The following is a 16,185-nucleotide window of genomic DNA, read 5'->3' on the forward strand; positions in this document are numbered from 1 at the left end:
CTGAGTACAAGGTGAATTTTGTCTGGCTCAGTGATTATAAATGTCCTGAAGGCAACATATGGTCAAGTCTCATTTAGTAAATGTGTTTGTTGAGTCTCTGCATTTCTCCTTCCAATTTTGCAATCAAGCCCTGTTTAGTAATTTTCAGATTCTTTAGGATGCTTCTTAAATCCCTCTATTTAAGGAGTATGCAACAAAAACAAGACAGCATTTCTTTCAAATTCACATGTAAAACCTCTCCAGTCAGTCTTATAGGATTCTTGCCTATAGCCAGGATTCTCAACTGAATTACGTGGCAAATGCTCCTTTCTAAATGGCTTTCCTTTGGAAGAATCATGCAGCTGAAAACATAAACACACATGCAGGCACAACCCTAAATAGGACTATGCAACTTTGAGCTTGGGGACTTATCTGCACAATGATTTTGATTTGGGTGCAATAGCAGCAGACATTTACTATATCCTTTTAGAACAAATCTTTTTGAGAGAATTTCTGCAAGGTTATTAACAACAATGACAACAACAATAATAATATCTATTCAATAGTTACTGAGTGCTCATTACATGTGGTGAACTGAGCACATCAGATGGTTCTCTAATTCCATTTGTGCAACAAACTTTGAGGGAGATATTCTAATTTTCTAAGGGAATATTGGAGGAAAAAGTAACGTGTCCACATTTATCCAGGTAAAAATGGAGCTGAGTTTGAATCCAGATAGTTTGATTTTGGGTTTCATTCTGCTTCTCATTACATATACTGATTCTCACTTGTGAAAGACCTAAATCTCTCTTATACTTCAAAATCAATTAATACTCCTCCAAAAACCCTCTCTGCATTCCATCCTGGATCTAAAACAGTTAATTATTTTTTATCCCTCTTCTTTGCTCCCAAGCACATTCGCATTCCCCATTCACCACACTTTTTACATTATTTAAATTATCTGTTTACTCCTCAGTGTCTTCCACTTGATTTAACTTTCTTTAAAGCAATGGTTTTCAACTGAGGATTATTTTGTCCTCTGGGGCACATTTGGCAATGTCTAGGGATAACTTTTGGTTGTCACAACTAGCAAGGGAGTGCTATTAGAATTTACTGGGTAGAAGCCTGTGATGCTGCTGAACATTTTACAATGCTCTGGGCAGCCTCCCACTAGAAAGAAATATTTGGCCCAAAGTGTCAATAATATCGAGGCTGAAAAACCATTCTTCAAGGTACACCCAACCATAAATTATTAGTCTTTGTATGCAACACAAAATACAATATCTGGTACATAATAAATGCTCAATAGATGCTTGCTGAACAGGACTCAACTGACATAGTAGATCAGAAAATCATGTTCCAGTTTTTATTTATAGCACCTTTCTTAAACTTCAGGTTGTATTGGCCCCTCCATTCTTCATAATCTATTATTAGCTTAAGTCACCCACCAGACTGGAGAAAATCTCTCTGTATTTACATGCTCGTTAGATGGTAATCAGTCTCACATATCTTTGCAGCTCAGTCCCTGCATAGACAAAGCAGTATTTAGAGATACTATTAAAAGTTACATGCAGAAATACTTATCATAATTAGGTGACTTATTGGCATCTCCCTCCTGCAAAAGCATAACTCCTCTTAGTCTCAAAGCCTGTAGGACATGCAGCCACAGGGGATCTACAGTCAGCAGAGAGTAAAATCATTTGGGGGTTATGAAGGCTGGCCCTGCCGTACATTATTATTTTCTATTTTCTGTTTCTCTGTTATGTAAGTTTGTAATATTCTATTTTATATATATAAGCTATAACAGCTGACCCTGTTCAAATTTCTCTCAAACTTACATTGCTCTTCATTGAGGTTGTGATTTTATTTTTATCTGTTCTTCACAGATCTGAAAAAGCATGTTACCAAAACTGGTGTCAGGACACTCTATAGTAGGAACTTTCTTACTTTTCTTGCAGTTATAAACATGCATTCCCCTGACAACTCACTACAGAAAAGTTGTGATTTTTTTTTCTCATGGAATAACAGATAAAATAAAATCAATAGCCATAATTGGTGGCTCTTGTTCAAGAGCAAGAAAATGAAAGCCTTTCTCACAAAAGACATTGGAAAAAAATGTCTGTTAAATTTGATTAGATCACTATCAACCTACTCAACCTCTTTTGTTAATGTTTATATTTGATAGCAGTCTAATATTCTCATATTGGAAAAATATAATCTTCATCTCCTCCATATTTTTATGAATTATGACCTATATTACACTTTCTTTGGCTTAATATCTCAGTCTTTCTTTAGCTATTCAATTCTTTATTTTTAATTTTGTTTAAGATTTAATTAAGATATATCTGATTTTTTTCTAAGTACTAGATTAATGACCATCTGTCATTAGATCATTTTTCTATAAAGAAAATGCCACTACAACTTCCATTTTTAGCTATGACAAAGTAGCTACTAGCAAATCAACATTCACACCAAAACAACTAGAAAAGCTGAATAAAACAGAAAACGAAAACCATTTTCAAGGTATTGGACAGATTCAAATCAGCCAAGACTCAAGGGGACAAGAAGCCAAAGAAACAAGAAGCTTCTTAGAGTGAAATCAACATTTTTAAATTTTTTTTTAACTTTTATTTGAGGTTTAGGAGTACATATGAAGGTTTGTTACATAGGTAAACTCATGTAACGGAGGTTTATTGCATAGATTATTTCATATTTCAGGTATGAAGCCTAATATCTAATAGTCATTTTTTCTGCTCCTCTCCCTCCTCCCACACTTCACCCTCAAGTAGACCCCAGTGTCTGTTCATCCTTAGTGTTCATGAACTTGACATCTTGTGTATCAATTTTGCCCTTTAGGCATTTGCCAAATCTTTAGAATCCAGGGGCTGCTCAGTAAAAGAAGAAAACATTAGTGGATGAGTGAAGTTTTCAATGGTCTCAAGGAGGTGGGAAAATAAAGAACTTGAGTTTAGTCCTGATCAGGCAGCCAGGACTTAAGAGAACAAGAATCTGAGGAGAAGAAATGAGCCCAACATGCTACACTAATTCTCCCCTCAAGATATCGGACAAATCTTAGGCTGGGCATGGTGGCTCACACCTGTAATCCCACACTTTGGAAGGCCAAGGTGGGCGGATCACCTGAGGTCAGGAGCTCGAGAGCAGCCTGACCAACATGGAGAAACCCTGTCTCTACTAAAAATATAAAATTAGCCAGGCATGGTGGTGCATGCCTGTAATCCCAGCTACTCGGGAGGCTGAGGCAGGAGAATTGCTTGAATCCAGGAGGCGGAAGTTGCAGTGAGCTGAGATCGCACCATTGCACTCCAGTCTGAGCAACAACAGCAAAATCAGTCTCAAAAAAAAGGTATTTGCCAAATCTTAAGCTGTGCATGGTGAGAAGCTAAAAATCTAAGTAGAAAGTCACCATAAAGTAGAGCAAAGTTTTTATAGATTGCCCCAAGAAAGAAAGGCCAGCAAACATCACAGACTTTATTTGGGGACCCCTAGAGAGATACGTCCCAGAAGTAAACAGAATTTTACAAACGTTGAACCTACCTTAAGACACCTTGTTCCCTTATTAAATTGAGGTGATTTGCTTCTACCTAGCTGTTTTCTGGAGGACAAGTTAAGTCCTACTTAGAGAAATATAGTATCACCCAAATCTTTACTTTTTTTTTTTTGAGATGGAGTCTTGCTCTGTCACCAGGCTGGAGTACAGTGGCACAATCTTGACTCACTGCAACCTCTGCCTCCCAGGTTCAAGTGATTCTTCTGCCTCAGCCTCCCAGGTAGCTGGGACTACAGGCATGCGCCACCATCCCCAGCTAACTTTTGTATTTTTAGTAAAGATAGGACTTCACCTTGTTGGCCAGGATGTTCTCAATCTCTTGACTCGCCATCTGCCCGCCTCCGCCTCCCAAAGTGCTGGGATTACAGGCGTGAGTCACTGTGCCCAGCCTTTAAAATTTATAATGCAAAAAATCTAGGAGCCAATCAAAAATTACCAGAACCAAAAGGGAAGACAAAAGAATAGGGAAAGTAATTTAATAGAAAGGGATTCATAGGTGATTCATATTTTGGAGTTGTTAAAAATTGAATTTAAAATAATTGTGGTCAGGTACAGTGGCTCATGTCTGTAATCACAGCACTCTGGGAGGCCAAGCAGGTGGATCACTTGAGGTTCAAGGCCAGCCAGGCACACACAGTGAAAACCCATCTCTACTAGGAATACAAAAGCAATTAGCCAGGCATGGTGGCGTGTGCTTGTAATCCCAGCTACTCGAGAGGCTGAGACACCAGAATTGCTTGAACCCAGAAGGCAGAGGTTGCAGTGAGCCCAGATTGCTCCACTGTTCTCCAGCCTGGGAGACAGAGTAAGACTCTGTGTCAAAAAAAATTAAAATCAAAATGTTTAAAAATAAATAAAATAATTGTAATTAATATGCTCAAGAAGATCAAGAACAGGAGGTAGAGTTTTATCGCAGAACAGATGGCACAAATGAAAAATAGTAAGAGAGTACATATATATGTATATTTACATTTGTATATCCAAATATATCAATAATTACATTAAATGTAAACAGACTAAATAATCTAACAAAAATATTAAAATTGACAGACTGGATTATGAAAACAATAGCCAAATCCATACTGCCTACAAAATGTGACTAGGATATTACAAGTAAGGAGAATTATAGTTTTATCACTCATATAAATATGGATGCAAATATCATTAACAAAATATTAGCAATTCAAATCCAAATTATGCAAAAAGTACAATACATTGAGAGCAAGTTGGATTTATTTCAGGAATGAAACTTCGGTTTTACATTGAAACATCAATGTAATTCCCCACATTAAGAGGGAAAAATGAAGGCACAATCACATATGATTATCTCAATAAATGCTGAAAAAACATTTGTGGATCTTTTCTTTAAAGTCTGGTAATGTTCTAAATTAATTTTATCTGGTTATATGCTTCTAAAGAAACCTAAAGGAAACATCATGTGAAACAGTGAAATATTACAGGGTTTATATGGTCTGACTCTGTGTTCCCACCCAAATCTCATCTTGAATTGTAATCCCCACCTGTTGGGGGAGAGACCTTCTGGAACGTTACTGGATCATGGTGGTGGTTCCCCCATGCTGTTCTCCTGATAGTAAGTGAGTTCTCAAAAGATCTGTTGTTTTTATAAATGACAATGTTTCCTGAACTCATTCACTCTCTCCTGCTGCCATGTGAGAAGGCCCACGCTTGCTTCCCCTTCACCTTCTACCATGATTGTAAGTTTCCTGAGGCCTTCCCAGCCATGGGGAACTGAGTCAATTAAACCTCTTTCCTTTATATATTACCCAGTCTCAGGTATTTCTTCATAGCATTGTGAAAAAAGACTAATACAAGGCTATTACTACATACTCTAAAGAGCCTAGTATGCTCAATAAGACATGTAAAAGGACTAAGAACTGGAAATGGAGAAATGAGATTATATTCATAGCTGGCAAGATTATATATGTAGAAAATCCAGGCGGGGCCCCGTAGGTCTCACCTGTAATCCTAGCACTTTGGGAGGATGAGGATAGTGGATCACTTGAGACCAGGAACTAGAGACAAGCCTGGCCAACGTGGCAAAACCCTTTGTCTACAAAAAAAAAAAAAAAAAAAAAAAAAAAAAAAAAAAAAAATTGCAACAATTAGCCAGGTCTTGGTAGCTCATGTCTGTAGTCCCAGCCACCTGGGAGGCTGAGGCTGGAGAATCACTGGAACCCAGGAGGTAGAGTTGCAGTGAGCTGAGATCCTGCCACTGTACTCCAGCCTGCGTGACAGAGTGACACCCTGTCCCAAAAACACAAAATAAAAAAAACAATAGCTGGGCATGGTGGCACATGCCTGTAATCCCAGCTACTCGAAAGGTTGAGGCACGAGAATCACTTGAACCCAGGAGGTGGAGGTTACAGTGAGCCAACACTGCACTACTGGCACTCCAACCTGGGTGAGAGAGAAAGACTCTATCTCGAAATAAATACATAAATGAATAAATAAATAAATAAATAAATAAATAAATAAATAAAGCAAGCCAGTTCAGCAGACAAAAATTAATTGAAATTTGTACAATAGCAAACAAATAGAAAATACAAGTTTTAAAACAATACCTTTTACAAAAATAGCACTGAAAAACAACTTTAAGACATAGGAAAAAATCTCATGAAAGATTTGGAGGATGTTTGTACGGAGAACAAAAAAATACTGAGACTGGAAAAAAAATCTAAATAATACCTTATTTGTTGACTAGAAGGCTTAATATTGTGAATGTGCAGTTTGTTCTCAAATTATCTTATAGATTAAATGCAATTATAATCAAAATTTTAGAGTGCATGGGTGTCTGCCTGCCTATACATGTATATATATACACATGAAATACTTGCTCCTGCAGACAGTGTGATATGAATCCAAGGATGGATAAATAGACCAATACAACAGAATAGAGAATACAGAAACAAACAAAACATATATAGTCACTTGATTTATGACAAAGGCCACTACAAAGTAGTAGTACTGCAACATAGTAGAAAAGGGTGCTTTTTAAATAAACTGTAGCTACTAAAATGTAGTAGAAAAGGGTGATTTTTAAATAAATGATCCTCAGGCCATCACATCCCTACATTAGAAAAAATGTAAATCTTGACCTTTACATTAGACCATCAAGAAAATCTCTTCCAGATGTATTTAAGTTTGAATGGAGCGTATAACACTAAAAGTTTCTAAAAAATAACATAGGAAATTTATATTATATTTTATTGTACTGTATTATATTAGGCATTTTCAACAGAACCTCAAAAGCACTAACCATGAAAGAAAAGATTAATCAGTTGAGCTACCTTAAAATCAAGAACAACAAAAAAGTCACCTTAAAGTAAAAAAAGAATGAGAGAGAAAACATTTTATATTTATCTGGCCAACAAAGGACTTGCACCTAAAGCTCCTACAAAACAATAAGAAAAAATATATAGCAAACTAATGCAGGAACAGAAAACCAAATACCACATGTTCTCACTTATAAGTGGGAGCTACATGATAAGAACTTATGAACACAAAGAAGGAAACAACAGACACTGGGGTCTACTTGAGGAGGTAGGGTGGGAGGAGGGAGAGGAACAGAAAAGATAGCTATTGGATACTGGGTTAATACCTGGGTGTTGAAAAAATCTGTACAACAAACCCCCAGGACACAAGTTTACCTATGTAACAAAGGTTCACATGTATCCCCAAACCTAAAATAAAAGTTAAAAATAAAATAAATAAAACAATAAGGAAAAAGTGGACAATTCAGTTTTAAAAATAGACAAATGACTCGTATGGACACTTCATAAAAGATGATCTAAAATGGACAAGAAATGTGAACATGTTCTCATAATCATTACTCTTCATGGAAATGCAAAGTAAAACTTGTGAGATAACATAAGAATAGATAAAATTGAAAAGAATCATACCAAGTGTTCATCAGAATATAGATAACTAAACTCTCATACCCTGTTCTGAGAGTGTGACTTAGTATAATCACAGTTTGGCAATATCAACTAAAGCTAGATACATGCATAATCTACGATGAAGCACTGCTACTTCTATGTATATACACTGCAAAGATGCAAAAATATGTTCATCAAAAGACATTTATATGGCCATCTGTGATCTTCCCTAGGAAAAAAAAGTAAAAAATTTTAAAATATTTTTATAAGAATGTTATTGTAGCACTATTTGTATTACTCAAAAACTGAAAACAATACAAATGTTTTTTAACGGTAGAATGGGTTAATACATTACAACGTATTCATACAAGGGAAATCTAAATAGCAATAAGAATGAAAAACACTGTTGCACACAACAACACTGATTATCTCAATGAAAGAAAGAGAAACAAACACAAGAGAATACAGGCTATACACCTTCATCTATTTCAAGTTTAAGAGCATATAGAATTAATTAGTGACATGAAGTAAAAATAGTGGTTGCTTTTGGGAGGTAATGTTAGTGACTGGGAAGAGCTACTGGTAATTATTCAGCTTATTTATCTGAGTACTAGTTACACCGGAGTGTTCATTAGCGAAAAAAATTCACTGAGCTGTACTTTTACAATTTGTGCCCTTTTCCTATGTATGGTATATTTTAGCATGAAGTTTATGATCTAAAAATTCCATTACACAATACATGACAAAGCAATGTTCATATTTTAGGAGTAGCTTATAGAAGTTGCATTTGGTGGTGAAGTTGCAAAAAGAATCAATATATTATTTATTTTATTTAAGATATCCTTTTCTTCCTTCCACATGTATTCACCAGTGGACATTACATTATATATTAACTTGTTTTTTATTTGTCCCCTCTATTATGTAAACTACACAAAGGCAAAGAGTTTGTCTGTTTCATTCACTGCTATATATTCAGCATCTAAACCACTATCTTAAAAATTCTTAGTAAATATTTACCAAATGAATGAATCAAGCTGATTATGACCAATCTTAGTCATTGAGGCTTTCACTTAAATTTTATTTGAATTTCACACTCACTGAAACTTGCACTAAGTCTTTAATAATTCTGGATCTTTAGCAACTTACATGCAGTGGGCAAATAAGTAATTTAAATGTTTAAACTTCTGAAAGATAATTCCTTAAACCTGCTTCCTAGCTACAATGAAGACGTGTAGGGAGAAGACGAGAAAGCATTATAAAGTAATAGTTTGGTTCAAGAGAGCTGCTTGACAGCTAGATTCTTCTCTGCAAATATTTTAGTTTCTTAAAGGGAGAAAATAGTTTTTTCTATAATATCATTCAGAGAGGACAAAAGAGGAAAATATGGATCAATGACCACGGGATAATGTAATGACTGGACCAGTGTTCAGAATGACATGGCTGTCTGCTGGCTAGCAGGCACACCTACCTAAACTGCAGAGGGAACATGAAGTGTTATGTGGTGGATAACATAAATAAGAACGTCCCCTTTAGGGAACAAGTGACACAAGCTCTCTCCTTACAGGGTAGCTTGTCCCAAAACATATGACCTCTTGGCCCAGATGAACAGCACAGAGGGAAAGCCCAGAGAGCTCAAAGCAAATCTGTGCAACTCAACAGGGATGACAGTGAGCTTGTGAAAGCGGTTCTGAAAGGGTGAGTGTGGATAAAAGGAGCAGCAGTGGCCACAGCATGATGGGGCTCGGGAGCGAGAGTGAGTCATTTAACATAAAGAATAAAGAAGAGAAAAAGTGGAGCAGAAAAGAGAACGTTACCAACTAGAGTGACTGCAGAAGAAAGGGAAAATGAACACATAATGCATTTGTAACCAGAAAAGCAAACCCCAGTTACTTAACTAGCATTGAGTAAACACTGAACCAGTTCATATAAAAAAGATGTGGGAAGAAGGAAGAGGAGAACAAGCGATGAAGACACTGGGACAAATGCTGCAGTGGCTCTCTTCATCTAGGGGCAAAACTAAATTCCTTTTTGTTGTACATTGTAATGTCATTGATGTTTAATTTGGCTATTTAGTAAATTCAGATATTTTATTTTTAAAGCTAATTTTAAAGAAAGTGTCCAAAGAGAATTCTAAAAGACCCCTTGCTTATTATTTTTAATTATCAATTTTTTTAAATTACCAAATTCAGGACTGACACCCAGTAAACCTGTGCATGACAGAGGCATGTACCCTTCCTACACAACAGAAAGAAAATGGCAGTGTTTCATGACAAATTCTCTAAATAAGGGTGATTTGAGGGATACTCATGATCAAGATTGTATTTGAATGATATTATTTCACTATATCAGAGTAAAACCTGGTACATGAATCTGCTTCTATTATAACCTGAGTCCACGCAGTTAATGGTTTGGTCTTTCTTTAAAATATAAATATGGCTCAAACTCAGTATTGAAAATTTCAGTGGGTCAGTAGACACTGTTAAGAAAACAAAATTAAAACCAATGTTAAAAACTGTTAGAATCTTTTTTATAAAAAAAAAAAAATGCAGGCTCACAGAAAATGCATGCTAGGTAGGTTATTAAAGCTCCAAACTAAAATAATTTGTTTCCTCATAAGTTAAAATGTTAATGAAATGTCTTTACCAAGAGCAAGAAAAAGAAAAGGATTAAACAAACTACTGTTGTGTAACTCTGACTTAAGGGACAATAGCCATGATGAACCTATTATCTCTTTTTCCAGGCAAGATATGTACTGAATCCACTTTTTAAACCAGCCAAAATTGCAAAATGCAATTCATTCTTTAAATAATTGGAAATCAGTATTGTGAATAGATTTTGATTGCTAGAAAAAAATGTTAGCTTTTTCTTATTAGCAAAGTGCAGCTGAAAATGAAGAAGAAAGACAAATAAAATATCAACTTGTTAATGGACCCTGGAAAAATAAATGAGGTTTTCTTAATTTCTTAGTGACTGTGGAGAGAGTGTTTATGTCACACTGAAAAAGACAGTTCTGTTGCGGCTCTGAAAAGTAAGTAGAGAGCATATAGAAATTGTTATTTAATTAGGCCAGATTTTTTTCCTCTAGCAATTTTCTGAAGAATACTTTTAAAAATAAAAAGCTAAATATTAAACCACTTATTCATTTTTTTCTTATATTTGTTAAAATCTTCAATATCCAGGAAATATACGGACTCATTTATTCCAGAGGTAAATGGACTTTCAAGGTACATAATTTCTCAGAAATAGCCAAGTCTTAAATCTGGAGTTGGATGGAAAGAAAAGGTCTCTGCTCCAAAATGTACTTTTTTGTTGTTTATTTCCAACTTTTATTTTAAGTTCAGGGATACATGTGCATGATGTGCAGGATTGTTACATAGGTAAAGTGTGCCATGTTGATTAGCTGCACAGATCATCCTATTTCCTAGGTATTAAGCTCAGCATTCATTAGCTATTCTTCCTGATACTCTCCCTCCTCCCACTCCCACCCTCTGACAGACCCCAGTGTGTGTTGTTCCCCCCATGTGTACATGTGTTCTTATCACTCAGCTCTCACTTAAGAGTGAGAACATGCAGTACTTGATTTCTATTTCTGCTCTAGCTTGCTGAGAATAACGTCTTCCAGCTCCATCCATGTCCCTGCAAAGGACATGATCTCATTTCTTTTTACGGCTGCATAGTATTCCATGGTGTACATGTACCACGTTTTCTTTAATCTATCATTGATGGGCATTTAGGTTGATTCCATGTCCTTCCTATTGTGAATAGTGCTTCAGTGAAAATATGTGTGCATGTATCTTTATAATAGAATGATTTATATTCCTATGGGTATATACCCAGTAATGGGATTGCTGAGTCAAATGGTATTTCTGCCTCTAGATCTTTAAGGAATCGGCACACTGTCTTCCACAATGGTTGAGCTAATTGATATATCCACCAATAGTGTATAAGGATTCCTTTTTCTCCACAATCTCACCAGCATCTGTTGTTTTTTTGACTTTTTAGTAATAGCCATTCTGACTGGTGTGAGATGGCATCTCACTGTGGTTTTGGTTTGCATTCCTCTAATGACCAGTGATAGTGAGTTTTTTTTTCATGTTTCTTGGTCATATGTATATCTTCTTCTACGAAGCATTTTTTTATGTCCTTTGCCCACTTTTTAATGGGGTTGTTTATTTCTTATAATTTGTTTAAATTCCTTGTAGATGCTGGATATTAGACCTTTGTCAGATGGGTAGATTGCAAAAATGTTCTCCTTTTCTATAGATTGTCTATTTACTCTAATAATAGCTTTTTATCCTGTGCAGAAGCTCTTTAGTCTAATTAGATGCCATTTGTCAATTTTTGCTTTTGTCACAATTGCTTCTGTCATCTTCATCATGAAATGTTTGCCTGTGCCTATGTCTTGAATTGTATTGCCTAGGTTGTCTTGAGGGTTTTTATAGTTTTGGGTTTTACATTTAAGTCTTTAATCCATCTGGAGTTGATATTTTATATGGTGTAAGGAAGGGGTCCAGTTTCAATTTTCTGCATATGGCTAGCCATTTCTCCCAGCACCATTTATTAAATAGGCAATCCTTTCCCCATTGCTTGTTTTTGTCAGTTTTGTCAGAGATCAGATGGTTGTAGGTGTGTGGTCTTATTTCCAGTACTCTTCTGTTCCATTTGTCTATGTGTCTGTTCTTGCACCAGTACCATGCTATTTTGGTTACTGTAGCCTTGTAGTATAGTTTGAAGTTGAGTAGTGTGATGCCTCTAGCTTTCTTCATGTTTAGGATTGCCTTGGCTATTCAGGCTCTTTTCAGGTTCTATATGAATTTTAAAATAGTTTTTCCAAATTCTGTGAAGAATGTCAATGGTAGTTTAATGGGAATAAATCTATAAATTGCTTTGGGCAGTATGTCTATTTTCACAATATTGATTCTTCCTATCTATGAGCATGGAATATTTTTCCATTTCTTTGTGCCCTCTCTGATTTCTTTGAGCAGTGGTTTGCAGTTCTCCTTGAAAAGATCCTTCACTTCCCTTGCCACCTGTGTTTCTAGGTATTTTATTCTTTTAGTGACAATTTTGAATGGGATTTCATTACTGATTTCTCTCTTGGCTTGACCATTGTTGGTGTATAGGAATGCTAGTGACTTTTGCACATTCATTTTGTATCCTAAAACTTTGCGAAAGTTGCTTCTCAGGTTAAGAAGTTTCGGACTGTGACGATGGAGTTTTCTATATATAGGATCATGTCATCTGCAAACAATGATAATTTGACTTCATCTCTTGCTGTCTGAATACACTTTATTTCTTTCTCTTCTCTGATTGCACTGGCCAAAACTTTCAATACCGTCGTGAATAGGAGTGGTGAGAGAGGGCATCCCTGTCTTGTGGTGGTTTTCATGGGGAATGCTTCCAGATTTTGCCCATGTATGATATTGGCTGTCAGTTTGTCATATATGGCTTTCATCATTTTTAGGTGTGTTCCTTCAATATCTAGTTTACAGAGAGTTTTTACTACAAAGGGATGCTGAATTTTATTGAAGTCCTTTTCTGCATCTGTTGAGATAACCATGTGGTTTTTGTCTTTAGTTCTGCTTATGTGATGAATCACATCTGTTAATTTTCCTTTTTTTTTTTCCTTTTTTTTATTATTATACTTTAAGTTCTAGGGTACATGTGCACAACGTGCAAGTTTGTTACATATTTATACATGTCCCGTGTTGGTTTGCTGCACCCATTAATTCGTCATTTACATTAGGTATTTCTCCTAATGCTACCCCTCCCCAATTCCCCTACCCCATGACAGGCTCTGGTGTGTGATGTTCCCTGCCCAGTGTCCAAGTATTCTCATTGTTCAATTTCCACTTATCAGTGAGAACATGCAGCGTTTGGTTTTCTGTCCTTGTGATAGTTTGCTGAGAATGATGGTTTCTAGTTTAATCCATGTCACTACAAAGGACTTGAACTTATCTGTTTATGGCTGCATAGTATTCCATGGTGTATATGTGCCATATTTTCTTAATCCAGTCTATCACTGATGGACATTTGGGTTGGTTCCAACTCTTTGCTATTGTGAATAGTGCTGCAATAAACATACGTGTGCATTTGCCTTTATAGTAGTATGATTTATAATCCTTTGGGTATATACCCAGTAATGGAATGGCTGGGTCAAATGGTATTTCTGGTTCTAGATCCATGAGGAATCACCACACTGTCTTCCACAATGGTTTAACTAGTTTATACTTCCACCAACAGTGAAAAAGCATTCCTATTTCTCTACATCATCTCCAGCACCTGTCGTTTCCTGACTTTTTAAGGATCGCCATTCTAACTGGTGTGAGATGGTATCTCACTGTGGTTTTGATTTGCATTTCTCTGATGACCAGTGATGACAAGCATTTTTTCATGTGTCTGTTGGCTGCATAAATGTCTTCTCTTGAAAAGTGTCTGTTTGTATACTTTGCCCACTTTTTGATGGAGTTGTTTGATTTTCTTCTTGTAAATTTAAGTTCTTTGTAGATTCTGGATATTAGCCCTTTGTCAGATGGGTAGACTGCAAAAATTTTATTCCATTCTGTAGGCTGCCTGTTCACTCTAATGATAGTTTTTTTTTGCTGTGCAGAAGCTCTTTAGTTTAATTAGACCCCGTTTGTCAATTTTGGCTTTTGTTGTCATTGCTTTTGGTGTTTTAGTCATGAAGTCCTTGCCCATGCCTATGTCCTGAATGGTATTGCCTAGGTTTTCTTGTAGGATTTTTATGGTTTTAGGTCTAACATTTAAGTCTTTAATACATCTTGAATTAATTTTTGTACAAGGTGTAAGGAAGGGATCCAGGTTCAGCTTTCTACACATGGTTAGCCAGTTTTCCCAGCACCAATTATTAAATAGGGAATCCTTTCTCCATTTCTTGTTTTTGTCAGGTTTGTCAAAGATCAGATGGTTGTAGATGTGTGGTGTTATTTCTGAGGGCTCTGTTCTGTTCCATTGGTTTATATCTCTCTTTTGGTACCAGTACTATGCTGTTTTGGTTACTGTAGCCTTGTAGTATAGTTTGAAGTCAGGTAGTGTGATGCCTCCAGCTTTGTTCTTTTGACTTAGGATTGTCTTGGCAATGTGGGCTCTTTTTTAGTTCCATATTAACTTCAAAGTAGTTTTTTCCATTTCTGTGAAGAAACTCAGTGGTAGCTTGATGGGGATGGCATTGAATCTATAAATAACCTTGGGCAGTATGGCCGTTTTCATGATCTTGATTCTTCCTATCCATGAGCATAGAATGTTCTTCCATTTGTGTGTGTCCTCTTTTATTTTGTTGAGCAGTGGTTTGTAGTTCTCCTTCAAGAGGTCCTTCACATCCCTTGTAAGTTGGATTCCTAGGTATTTTGTTCTCTTTGAAACAATTGTGAATAGGAGTTCACTCATGATTTGGCTCTCTGTCTGTTGTTGGTGTATAAGAATGCTTGTGATTTTTGCACATTGATTTTGTATCCTGAGACTTTGCTGAAGTTGCTTATCAGCTTAAGGAGATTTGGAGCGGAGATGATGGGGTTTTCTAAATGTACAATCATGTCATCTGTAAACAGGGACAATTTGACTTCTTTTCCTAATTGAATACACTTTATTTCTTTCTCTTGCCTGATTGCCCTGGCCAGAACTTCCAACAGTATGTTGAATAGGAGTGGTGAGAGAAGGCATCCCTGTCTTGTGCCAGTTTTCAAAGTCAATGCTTCAAGTTTTTGCCCATTCAGTATGATACTGGCTGTGGGTTTGTCATAAGTAGCTCTTATTATTTTGAGATACGTTACATCAATACCTAGTTTATTGAGAGTTTTTAGCATGAATGGCTGTTGAATTTTGCTGAAGGTCTTTTCTGCATCTATTGAGATAATCATGTGGTTTTTGTCTTTGGTTCTGTTTATGTGATGGATTACGTTTATTGATTTGCATATGTTGAACCAGCCTTGTATGCCAGGGATGAAACCAACTTGATCTTGGGGGATAAGCTTTTTGATGTGCTGCTGGATTCGGGTTGCCAGTATTTTATTGAGGATTTTCTCATTGATGTTCACCAGGGATATTGGCCTAAAATTCTCTTTTTTTGTTGTGTCTCTGCCAGGCTTTTGTATCAGGACAATGCTGGCCTCATAAAATGAGTTAGGGAGGATTCCCTGTTTTCTATTGATTGGAATAGTTTCAGAAGTAATGGTACTTTTTACCTCTGGTAGAATTCAGCTGTGAATCCGTCTGGTCCTAGACTTTTTTTGATTGGTAGGCTATTAATTATTGCCTCAATTTCAGAGCCTGTTATTGGTCTATTCAAGGATTCAACTTCTTCCTGGTTTAGTCCTGGGAGGGTGTATGCATCCAGGAATTTATCCATTTCTTCTAGATTTTCAAGTTTATTTGCGTAGAGGTGTTTACAGTATTCTCTGATGGTAGTTGGTATTTCTGTGGGATCAGTGGTGGTATCCTCATTATCATTTTTTATTGCATCTATTTGATTCTTCTCTCTTCTTTATTAGTCTTGCTAGTGGTCTATATATTTTATTGATCTTTTCAAAAAATCAGCTCCTCAATTCATTGATTATTTAAAGGGTTTTTTTGTGTCTCTATCTCTTTCACCTCTGCTCTGACCTTAGTTATTTCTTGCCTTTTGCTAGCTTTTGAATTTGTTTGATCTTGCCTCTCTAGTTCTTTTAATTGTGATGTTAGAGTGTCGATTTCCGATCTTCCCTGCTTTCTCTTGTGGGCATTTAG

The sequence above is a fragment of the Rhinopithecus roxellana genome, chromosome 4 (assembly GCF_007565055.1).
Source record: "Rhinopithecus roxellana isolate Shanxi Qingling chromosome 4, ASM756505v1, whole genome shotgun sequence".
NCBI classification, from domain to species: Eukaryota; Metazoa; Chordata; class Mammalia; order Primates; family Cercopithecidae; genus Rhinopithecus; species Rhinopithecus roxellana.